Source organism: Anolis sagrei, chromosome X (assembly GCF_037176765.1).
Source record: "Anolis sagrei isolate rAnoSag1 chromosome X, rAnoSag1.mat, whole genome shotgun sequence".
Lineage (NCBI taxonomy): Eukaryota > Metazoa > Chordata > Lepidosauria > Squamata > Dactyloidae > Anolis > Anolis sagrei.
Window position 1 is genome coordinate 107896026 of NC_090034.1, and position 12369 is coordinate 107908394.

The following is a 12369-nucleotide window of genomic DNA, read 5'->3' on the forward strand; positions in this document are numbered from 1 at the left end:
GTCCATTTGGAAGACTATCAAAACTCGTTGCATCTTGGAGGAGGTCCATTTGGAAGACCATCAAAACTGGTTGCGTCTTGGGAGGGCCATTTGGAAGTCCATCAGAACTCGTTGCATTTTGGAGGTCCATTTGGAAGACCATCAAAACTCATTGAGTCTAGGAGGTCCATTTGGAGGACCATCAAAACTCATTGTGTCTTGGAGGTCCATTTGGAAGACTATCAAAACCCGTTGCGTCTTGAAGGTCCATTTGAAAGTCCATCAAAACTCTTGAAGGTCCATCTGGAAGACCATCAAAACTCTTGAAGGTCCATTTGGAAGACCATCAAAACTCATTGCATCTTGGAGGTCCATTTGGAAGACCATCAAAACTTGTTGCATTTTGGAGGTCCACATCAAAACTCGTTGTGTCTTGGAGGTCCATTTGGAAGACCATCAAAACCCGTTGCATCTTGGAGGCCCATTTGGAAGACCATCAAAACCCATTGTGTCTTGAAGGTCCATTTGGAAGACCATCAAAACACGTTGCATCTTGGAGGTCCATTTGGAAGACCATCAAAACCTGTTGCATCTTGAAGGTCCATTTGGAAGACTATCAAAACCCTGTGCATCTTGGAGGTCCATTTGGAAGACCATCAAAACCCGTTGCATCTTGGAGGTCCATTTGGAAGACCATCAAAACTCGTTGCATCTTGAAGGTCCATTTGGAAGACTATCAAAACCCTGTGCATCTTGGAGGTCCATTTGGAAGTCCATCAAAACCCATTGCGTCTTGGAGGTTCATTTGAAAGACCATCAAAACTTGTTGCATCTTGGAGGTCCATTTAGGAGACCATCAAAACCTGTTGCATCTTGAAGGTCCATTTGGAACACCTTCAAAACCCATTGCATCTTGGAGGTCCATTTGGAAGACCATCAAAACCCGTTGCATCTTGAAGGTCCATTTGGAAGACCATCAAAACTGTTGCATCTTGAAGGTCCATTTGGAAGACCATCAAAACCTGTTGCATCTTGAAGGTCCATTTGGAACACCTTCAAAACCCATTGCATCTTGAAGGTCCGTTTGGAAGACCATCAAAACTTGTTGCATCTTGGAGGTCCATTTGGAAGACCATCAAAACTCATTGCATTTTGGAGGTCCATTTGGAAGACCCTCAAAACCCGCTGCATCTTGGAGGTCCATTTGGACGACTATCAAAACTCGTTGCATCTTGGAGTTCCATTTGGACGACCATCAAAACTCGTTGCGTCTTGAAGGTCAAGTTGGAAGACCATCAAAACTCATTGCGTCTTGAAGGTCAAGTTGGAAGACCATCAAAACTCATTGCATTTTGGAGGTCCATTTGGAAGACCCTCAAAACCCGCTGCATCTTGGAGGTCCATTTGGACGACTATCAAAACTCGTTGCATCTTGGAGTTCCATTTGGAAGACCATCAAAACTCGTTGTGTCTTGAAGGTCAAGTTGGAAGACCATCAAAACTCGTTGCATATTGGAGTTCCATTTGGAAAACCATCAAAACTCGTTGCATCTTGGAGGTCCATTTGGAAGTTCATCAGAACTTGTTACGTCTTGGACGAGCGAAGCCTCTTTATCGCCATGCATCTGACTTTTGTGTCCCTGATCTGGAAAAGTTACATTCTTGGCTAAAGACAGACAAAATAATGGCTTTCCTTAAACAACACATGTAGAGAATGTCAAGGCGTTTTGGAGATAAGCCACTTCTTGTGTTTCCTCGGAAATTCCCTCTCTGGAGACTAAGAATATGGGTCACGGAAACATACAATTGGAAGGGACTCCAAGGGCTATCTAGCCCAACCCACTTTTGCTAGACACCATCTAAACCCTTCCAACAGATAGCCTTCCAAACATAGATAAAAGCCAAAAGATAAATAGATATAATTGAGAAAGATGTATATAATATATCATAGAATCTTAGAATTGGAAGGGACTTTAAAGGCCATCTAATCCAACCCCCTTCTGCCAAGCAGGAAGATACAATCAAGCACTCCCGACAGATGGCCATCCAGCTTCAGGTTAAAAAAATCTCTATCACCCTCCAAAAGCTATCCATAATACATTATAGTTGGAAAGGGTTCCCAAAGGTCATCTAATCCAATCCCCTTCTGCCAAGCAGTAAGGCCACAATCAAGGCACTCCCAACAGATGGCCATCCAGCTTCAGGTTAAAAAAAATCTCTATCACCCTCCAAAGGTAGTCCATAATACTATTATAGTTGGAAGGGATCATCAAAGGTCATCCAATCCAATCCCCTTCTGCCAAGCAGGAAGGCTACAATCAAAGCACTCCCAACAGATGGCCATCCAATTTCTGTTTAAAAAAATATCTCTCCCTCCATAGGCAGTCCATAATACATTATAGTTGGAAAGGGTTCCCAAAGGTCATCCAATCCAACTCCCTTTTGCCAAGCAGGAAGGCCACATTCAAAGCACTCCCGAGAGATGGCCATCCAGCTTCAGGTTAAAAAAAATCTCTATCACTCTCCATAGGCAGACCAAATACTATTATAGTTGGTAGTCCATAATACATTATAGTTGGAAGGGGTCTCTAAAGGTCATCTTATCCAACCCCCTTCTGCCAAGCAGGAAGTCCACAATCAAAGCACTCCCAACAGATGGCCATCCAGCTTCAGGTTAAAAAAAATCTCTATCACCCTCCATAGGCAGTCCATAATACATTATAGTTGGAAAGGGTCACCAAAGGTCATCTAATCCAACCCCCTTCTGCCAAGCAGGAAGATGAAATCAAAGCACCCCAGACAGATGGCCATCTAGCTTCAGGTTAAAAACAAATCTCTATCACCCTTCATAGGCAGTCCAAATACTATTATAGTTGGAAAGGGTCACCAAAGGTCATCTTATCCAACCCCCTTCTGCCAAGCAGGAAGGCCACAATCAAGGCACTCCCAACAGATGGCCATCCAGCTTCAGATTTAAAAAATCTCTATCACCCTCCAAAGGCAGTCCAAATACTATTATAGTTGGAAGGGGGCTCCAAAGGTCATCTAATCCAACCCCCTTTGTCAAGCACGAAGAAGCAATTAAAGCACTCCCAACAGATGGCCATCCAGTTTCAGGTTAAAAAAATCTCTATCACTCTCCATAGGCAGTCCAAATACTATTATAGTTGGAAAGGGTCACCAAAGATCATCTAATCCAGCCCCCTTCTGCCAAGCAGGAAGTCCACAATCAAAGCACTCCCAACAGATGGCCATACAAGCTTCTGTTTAAAAAACTCTACCACACTCCAAAGACAGTCCAAAACCTTTTATAGTTGGAAGGGGTTCCCAAAGGTCATCTAATCCAACCCCCTTCTGCCAAACAGGAAGGCTACAATCAAAGCACTCCCAACAGATGGCCATCCAGTTTCTGTTTAATAGCTTGCAATGAAGGATAGTCTTCCATCTTGGGTATTGTATATGAATGCGGACAATAGGGAGAATTCAGCAACAGGCAAAGACAGTTGTTGTTGTTGTTTCAAAAAAGCATTTATATTTTCCTTATTGCAAAAAAGGGAAAGAAATGTTGGATTTATGCCTGGTATGGAAGCTGACAAAACTATGTCAAATAATAATAATAATAATAATAATAATAATAATAATAATGTTCAAAGCAGAGTACAACAAAGTTGAAATACAATGACAAAACATACGTGCTGAAAAGTTCTCCATCTGTGTGGCTGATACAGTGACATCTTTGCTTTCGAGTGGTCAATTATTATTATTATTATTATTATTGTAACACAATTTATGTTTCTGAGTTATTAATGTCATTTCCTAATTGTTTCTATCATTAAAACATGGAAAAAATGTATTACACTGCAAAAAAAAAATGTTATTTTTTGGAGAACATCCCTGCAGCGCATTTTAGTGTTGTTTTCAATGAATTTCTCATGGACTCACAACCAATTTATAGAATGTATTGTTGAAGGCTTTCGTGGCCGGAATCACTAGGTTCTAGATGTTCTAGAAGCATTCTCTCCTGACGTTTCGCCTGCATCTATGGCAAGCATCCTCAGAGGTTGGGGGTCAGATTCAGGTTAAAAACAAATCTCTATCACCCGCCATAGACCTCCAGTTAGAGCGCTCAAAGGCCAGGGCTTCCCAGTTCTCTCTTGCTGGGTCCGTAGGTGGCTCTGGAACCCTATTCTTGATCTGCATGCTCTCCCACAGATAGGACATCGGTTTCCATACGGAAGGCAGTCCTGGTTAGGGTTGGCTTGATGTGCCTTCCTCTTGGCACGTTTCTCCCTTTCGCCCTTCATTTGTGCCTCGTCGAATTTTGCATCACTGCTGGTCACAGCTGACCTCCAGCTAGAGTGCTCAAGGGCCAGGGCTTCCCAGTTCTCCATGTCTATGCCACAGTTTTCAAGGTTGGCTTTAAGCCCATCTTTCAATCTCTTTTCCCACCCACCAGCATTATGTTTCCCATTCTTGAGTTGGGAGTAGAGTAACTACTTTGGGATGTGGTAATCTTTAAGCATTCGGATAATGTGGCCTTCAGTCTAGTGGAGTTGATGGTGGAGGACCATTGCTTCAATGCTGGTGGCCTTTGCTTCTTCTTCCAGCACGCTGACATTTCCCCGCCTGTCTTTCAAGAGATTTGCAGGATTTTCCAGAGGCAGTGCTGATGGAATAGTTCCAGGTGTTGAATGTGACTTCTGTAGACAGTCCAAGTTTCACACGCATAGAGCAGGGTTGTGAGAACAATAGCTTTATCAAGAAGCCCCTTGGTCTCCCTATGGATGTCTCGGTCCTCAAACACTCTCTGCTTCATTTGGAAAAATGCTGCACTCACAGTGCTCTGGCGGTGTAGTATTTCAGTGTCAATGTTGACTTTTGTGGAGAGGTGTCTGCCAAGGGGATGCAAATGATAAATGATTTCTTATTCTCTCAAAACTGCACCTCATATGAAGGGAGTTTGCTTGCATTCATCTCCCAAATTCCTGCCCATTCTGGAGGCAAGGTTGATGGAATCATTACAGGAGTTGAGTGTGACTTCTGTAGACAGTCCAAGTTTTACAGGTGTATAACAGAGATGGGAGGACAATAGCTTTATCAACAAGCCCCTTGGTCTCCCTATGGATGTCCCGGTCCTCAAACACTCTCGTTACATCTTGGAGGTCCTGCCCATTCTGAGGCAGCTTTGATGGAATTGTTTCAGGAGTTGAGTTTGACTTCTGTAGACAGTCCACGTTTCGCAGGCATATAGCAGGGTTGTGAGGACAATAGCTTTATCAACAAGTCCCTTGGTCTCCCTACGGATGTCCCGGTCCTCAAACACCCTCGTTACATCTTGGAGGTCCTGCCTGTTCTGAGGCAGCACTGATGAAATTGTTCCAGGAGTTGAGTTTGACTTCTGTAGACAGTTCAAGTTTCACAAGTGTATAGCAGGGTTGTGAAGACAATAGCTTTATCAACAAGCCCCTTGGTCTCCCTACGGATGTCCTGGTCCTCAAACACTCTCGTTACCTCTTGGAGGTCCTGCCCATTCTGAGGCAGCACTGATGGAGTTGTTCCAGGAGTTAAATTTGACTTCTGTAGACAGTCCACATTTCGCAGGCATATAGCAGCGTTGTGAGGACAATAACTTTATCAACAAGCCTCTTGGTCTCCCTACGGATGTCCTGATCCTCAAACACTCTCGTTACGTCTTGGAGGTCCTGCCCATTCTGAGGCAGCTTTGATGGAATCGTCCCAGGAGTGTGACTTCTGTAGACAGTCCAAGTTTCACAGGCATATAGTAGGGTTGTGTGGACAATAACTTTATCAACAAGCCCCTTGGTCTCCCTACGGATGTTCCGGTCCTCAGACGCTCTTGTTATGTCTTGGAGGTCCTGCCCATTTTGATGGAATTGTTCCAGGAGTTGAGTGTGACTTCTGTAGACAGTCCACGTTTCGCAGGTATATAGAAGAGTCAAACAGGAAACAACACTTTCAAACCAGGAACAGAACATTTTCCAAATTTTGTTGCATAGTGTTGTTATTATTATTATTATCCACTTTTGCCATTTAAAATCCACAGGTCTGTTTCATGCCCAAAAATATTTTAAAAATATGTTGTGTATGGAATTATCTTCATGTGATTTGTATGAAATAGCAAGAATGTTCATGCTTAGACTTGGATGCCTTCTCCATTGAAGCTTTGACTTGGGCGCCGTCTCCAAGATCTCCCGTGATGTCTATGCAAACATTCCAAAATAATGTGCACTTCCGTTCCCAAGGGTTTCAGAGAAGGGAGAGCCAACCTGTCATGTATGTACCGTGTTATTAAAGGGCCTTTGCAAGAGAGAGAATCCGGAACATGGGTGTTGTTGCCTCATGACTCCAAACCAGAGTTTCGCAGCCGGGACCGGTTCCCTCCAATGAATCATAGCTGGCTTCCTCCGTTCCCAAAGTGTGTCTGGGCCATTGTTTGTGTATGCGGAAAAGCATCTCGCACTGGGACTAACTCACTTGGAGTTCCTTATTTGGACTTGCCAAGCTTTGGAGGGAAGGATAATGGGATCTGTAGTCCCCAAAGCAGTTCTGCATTATTCCCAGCAGGTTGAAGGAAAGCTCAGTTGGTGAAAAGATTGCATGGGGAGAGGTATTCCAATAAGAGGCAAAGTTTTGTTGAGAGGTGATTAGATGTCCTTGTTTGTTTGTGTTGTTGTGCTGTTGTAATTTTCAACAGAAAGGAGGAAACCATGGAAATGAACAAAATCTGGCTACTAGTTTTAAAAAGAACTCTAAAATTAAAACAGCACAACAACAGAGAGGAAACAAACAAGGACATCTAATCACCTCTCAACAAAAGATTGCCCCAGGCACTGTCAGGCCATTATATGCTAATCAAGGTGATCAGTTGAAACATTCACACATAGCTCCAGCAGACAAGAGTCCTTTGTCCCACCCTGGTCATTCCACAGATATATAAACCCATTTTCCTACTTCCAACAGACCTCACTACCTCTGAGGATGCTTGCCATAGATGCAGGCGAAACGTCAGGAGAGAATGCCTCTAGACCATGGCCATATAGTCCGAAAAAACCTACAACAACCCAGTGATTCCGGCCATGAAAACCTTCAACAATGCATTATTATTATTATTATTATTATTATTTATATATCTGTGTACATCTAATCACCTCTCAACAAAAGATTGCCCCAGGCACTGCCAGGCCACCAAATGCTAATCAAGGTGGTCAGTTGAAACATTCACACCTAGCTCCAACAGACAAGAGTCCTTTGTCCCACCTTGGTCATTCCACAGATGTATAAATCCCTTTTTCCTAGTTCCAACAGACTTCACTACCTCTGAAGATGCTTGCCATAGATGCACGCGAAACGTCAGGAGAAAATGCCTCTAGACCATGGCCATATAGCCCGAAAAAACCTACAACAACCCAGTGATTCCGGCCATGAAAACCGTCAACAACATTATTATTATTATTATTATTATTATTATTATTATTATTATTATTTATATATCTGTGTACATCTAATCACCTCTCAACAAAAGATTAGCCCAGGCACTGCCAGGCCACCAAATGCTAATCAAGGTGGTTAGTTGAAACATTCACACCTAGCTCCAGCAGAAAAGAGTCCTTTGTCCCACCCTGGCCATTCCACAGATATATAAACCCTTTTCCCTAGTTCCAACAGACCTCACTACCTCTGAGGATGCTTGCCATAGATGCAGGTGAAACGTCAGGAGAGAATGCCTCTAGACCATGGCTATATAGCCCGAAAAACCTACAACAACCCAGTGATTCTGGCCATGAAAACCTTCAACCAGGGGTGGTTCGTCCATTACGCGAAGTAAGCGGTCGCAGAACACTTTTTTTTGCCAGGGGCGCAGAGGCTCCTCTGTAAATGCCCCTCGACCGCCACGTGAGGAGCGCCCCCTCAGCTCACAACAGCCCTCGCAGTCCGGGGGGAGCCTCGGCTTTCTTGCCTCGCTGCCAAGCGATCCTCTTCCCAAAGGGACTGGGCCCTTGAGCCTCGCCTAGCCCCTCTCGTTCCTGCTCCACCCAGCCACCGGGTGCGCGAACGGAGCCGGCGCTCAATCGTTCTCCGCGTTTGATCCCTTCCCCATGACCGGCTCCCTTTCCTGATCCCCTGATGCTCCACTCGCCTCCTCTCCTCTCCCCAATCCGCGGGTGGGCCAAGGGGCGGAGCCGCCATATCTGGCCAGCTTCAGGTCCAGAGGTGTGTCTGAAGACCCCAGCATGCGCACCAAAAGTCGTCTCTTCTCCTGACTTTCTCTTCAGCCATTGGGACCAAGAGAGAGAGAGAGAGAGCCCCTCCGGCTGGAGGTATCTCCCACCTCCGCTCCCTCCTTTGTTTTTGTGCCTACCTTCAGGAAAGGTGGGCATCTCCACCTCTCTCTCTCTCTCTCCCTCTCTCTCTCTCGGTCCCAATGGCTGAGGAGAAAGTCAGGAGAAGAGGTGACTTTTGGTGCACACGCCGGGGTCTTCAGGCACACCTCTGGACCCAAAGCGGGCCAGGCAAGGGAGCAAGTGCGGCAAGTGTAGTTACTGGGATGTACTGTATAGTTCACCTACAATCAAAGAGCATTCTGAACTCCACCAAGGATGGAATTGAACCAAATATGGCACACACAACTCCCACGACGAACAGAAAATATATAATCAATGATTGGTTGGGGGGGGGGGGGGATACTGTTTGCTTACCGTTGAAAATTACCTAGGGCTGCCTCTGCCTTCAACAATACAAATAATAATAATAATAATAATAATAATAATAATAATAATAATGGAGTTGGATATCGTCTGCTGCACTTTGCGCTGCCAAATTTGGTTACGGAACACCTTTGTTAATCTTTATATCCTTGCTTGCACATTTCCTGGCACTCCGCTTTCATAACTCTTTCTTTGCAAAGTTGGAACACTTTCTTCTTGTGTTTGTTCACCCATTAGCTAATAACTAAAAGCTTCCCCGAAGTCAGGAAACTTTCGGGCAAAGGTCTGAGACGAGAGAGAGAGAAAAACCACTCCGTTGGCTTTGCGACGCCGAAACAATGAGATCTCATGGCTCGATGTTGGCTTGCACAGCCCAGCTTGTTGAAGTCATGCTTGCCCTTTGCCCTGAGCCACGCTACGTTTCCCAGCAGCCCTTTTCCACAAGGAGCTGTGGTGCAAATGTAACCCAAATGAGGCACCTCCTTTTGGCACCGAATGAGTTGTTTCTGTTCCATCTCGAGCTCAGGAAATACCTATTGATGGGCATGTTGTGGTCTCTAGTCATGGGCAGCAAAGAGTCCAACCTGCATGATATTTTGGAATCAAAATCCCCAAATTATCTGGATCCAGGATCCAAAATCACAACAATATGAAGTTCCGGGTGTGAATAAGACTTGGCCTAAAGCCTGAGTCCTATATCCCAAGTCCGGAATCAAAAATGAAGGGATGCTGCTGGCATTGCATGCGACTCTTCCTGCAAACCGAGCCATTAAAGCAGTGTTTCTCATCCTGCTGTTGTCCCGTGATATGAGATTAGGTCTCTGGTTGGAGAGAGCCAAGGAAAAGTTAATGCAGTGGTTCTCAACCTTCCTAATGCCGCGACCCCTTAATACAGTTCCCTAGACCAGAGTTTCTCAACCTTCCTAATGCCGCAACCCCTTAATGCAGTTCCTCATGTTGTGGTGACCCCTAAACATAACATTATTTTCGTTGCTACTTCACAACTGTAATTTTGCTACTGTTGTCCCGTGATATGAGATTAGGTCTCTGGTTGGAGAGAGCTAAGGAAAAGTTAAGGCACTCGTTCTCCACCTTCCTAATGCCACAACCCCTTAATACAGTTCCTGATGTTGTGTTGACCCCCAACCATCACATTATCTTTGTTGCTACTTGATAACTGTCATTTTGTTACTGTTACGAATTGTCATGTAAATATCTGATATGCAGGGTGTATTTTCATTCATTGGACCAAATTTGGCACAAATGCCAGATACGTCCAAATCTGAATACTTTTGTCATTTGGGAGTTGTAGTTGTAGAGCATTCTGAACTCCACCAATGATGGAATGGAACCAAACTTGAACTCCCATGACCAACAGAAAATACTGGAAGGGTTTGGTGGGCACTGACCTTGAGTTTGGGAGTTGTAGTTCACCTACATCCAGAGAGCACTGTGGACTCAAGCAATGATGGATCTGGATCCAACTTGGCATGAATCTTCAATAAGCCCAATTATGAACACTCGTGGAATTTGGGGAAAATAGACTTTGACATTTGGGAGTTGTAGTTGCTTGGATTGATTGTTAACCTACAATCAAAGAGCATTCTGAACCCCACCAATGATGGAATTGAACCAAACTTGACACACAGAACTCCCATGACCAACAACAAATACTGGAAGGGTTTGGTGGGCATTGACCTTGAGGTTTGGGAGTTGCAGTTCACCTACATCCACTGAAGATGCAAACAATGATGGATCTGGACCAAACTTGGCATGAATACTCAATATGCCCAAATTTGAATACTGGTGGGGTTGAGGGCGGGATTGATTTTGTCACTTGGGAGTTGTAGTTGCTGGGATTTCTAGTTCACCTACAATCAAAGAGCATTCCGAACCCCACCAATAATGGAATTGAACCAAACTTGGCACACAGAAGAACTCCAATGACCAACAGAAAATACTGGGAGGGTTTGGTGGGCATTGACCCTGAGTTTTGGAGTTGTAGTTCACCTACATCCAGAGAGCACTGTGGACTCAAGCAATGATGGATGTGGACCAAACTTGGCACGAATCCTCAATATGCCCAAATGTGAACACTGGTGGAGTTTGAGGAAAATAGGCCTTGACTTTTGGGAGTTGTAGTTGCTGGGATTTATAGTTCACCTCCAATCAAAGAGCATTGTAAACTCCATCAACGGTGGAATTGAACCAGTCTTGGCACACAGAACCCCCATGCCTTGAAGGGACTCGCTGACGTGAACCTCCCTCCAGCCTTGCACGCTCTCCCTCTGTATATGCACACCACGTTGCCATGCACTGAGCACACCTGCTCTCCCCTTGGAGTCTCAGAAGCAGCCTTCCCCTTGGCTGAGAGGCCAGCTAATCACGGCAGGAGGAGGGCTTTTGGTGGGAAGATTCACCATCTGTTTCCAGAAAGGAAGAGAAGGGCAGTTGGAGAGATCTTCAGCCTTCTCTGCCAAATGGGTTCCCAAGATCATCAATTCAGTGCTGGATTTAGCCTATAAAGCAGTTCTGGTCCAACTTATATGTCCGAATGCATCTCTCCTTATAAACCTTCCAGGACTTTAAGATCGTCTGGGGAGGCCCTGCTCTCCGTCCCGGCTTTGTCACAAGCAGGTTTGGTGAGGACTAGAGACAGGGCCTTCTCAGTGGTGGCCCCTCGGCTATGGAACACCCTCCCTAAGGATATCAGATTGGCCCCCTCCATTTTGACCTTTCGAAAAAGAGTCAAGACTTGGCTTTTTGAGCAGGCGCTTGCAAATACAGTGTAACAGACATAGGAAAATGGAATGGATGACCATGTGAGTGGACAATGTTTGAACAAGGAGACCCTAATGATATGTGTTTTTAATTGACTTTGCGATGGCTTCATATTCTCTGATTGTTTTTATGTTGTTGTAATTGTATTTTATGGTCTTGGTACCAACTGTTCACCGCTCCGAATCACCTGTGGGCCGACAGGGACGGTATATAAATATAGTAAATAAATAAATTAAATATACTTTCTGATGGTCATTGATGACCTCTTTGCAACCCCCTCGCGACGCCATGAGGTGTCCCGACCCCCAGGTTGAGAAACACTAGTCTACACTGTAGGGCCTTTTCGGTGGTGTCCCCGTGACTCTGGGACTCCTCCCCAAGGACATCAGGAAGGCCCCAACATTGGCAGCATTAAAGACCTAAAGCTCCCTGGGTTCCGTAGCATCGAGCACTTCAAGAGGTGTCAAACTGCAGGAGTTCTGCTATGTAGACGCACCCAAGGTTTTCGTTTGCAAGAACTTGCAAAAGGCTTGCAGAGACTTCCTTGCAAATTGGGAAAGATCCTCAACTTCTAATTCTTCTCTTGAGCAAGGACCTGTCAAAAGGCAGAAGCGGAAAGGTGCAAAACACAGGAAGGAATGCAGCTTTTGAACGACCGTGCCTCATTGCTTAGAAAAGGCAGAGGAATGAGAGACCAAATTGCCAATCTCCGGATGCTGGAGAATGGAGAAAGGCAGGGAGTCTCAGAAAAACATCTACTTCTGCTTCATTGACTCTTCTAAAGCCTTTGACTGTGTGGAACATCATAAATGGTGGAAAGTTCTAGGTGGGATGGGCATCCCAAGCCCCCTTCCCTCTCTCCTGAGGAATCTGTCCAAGGACC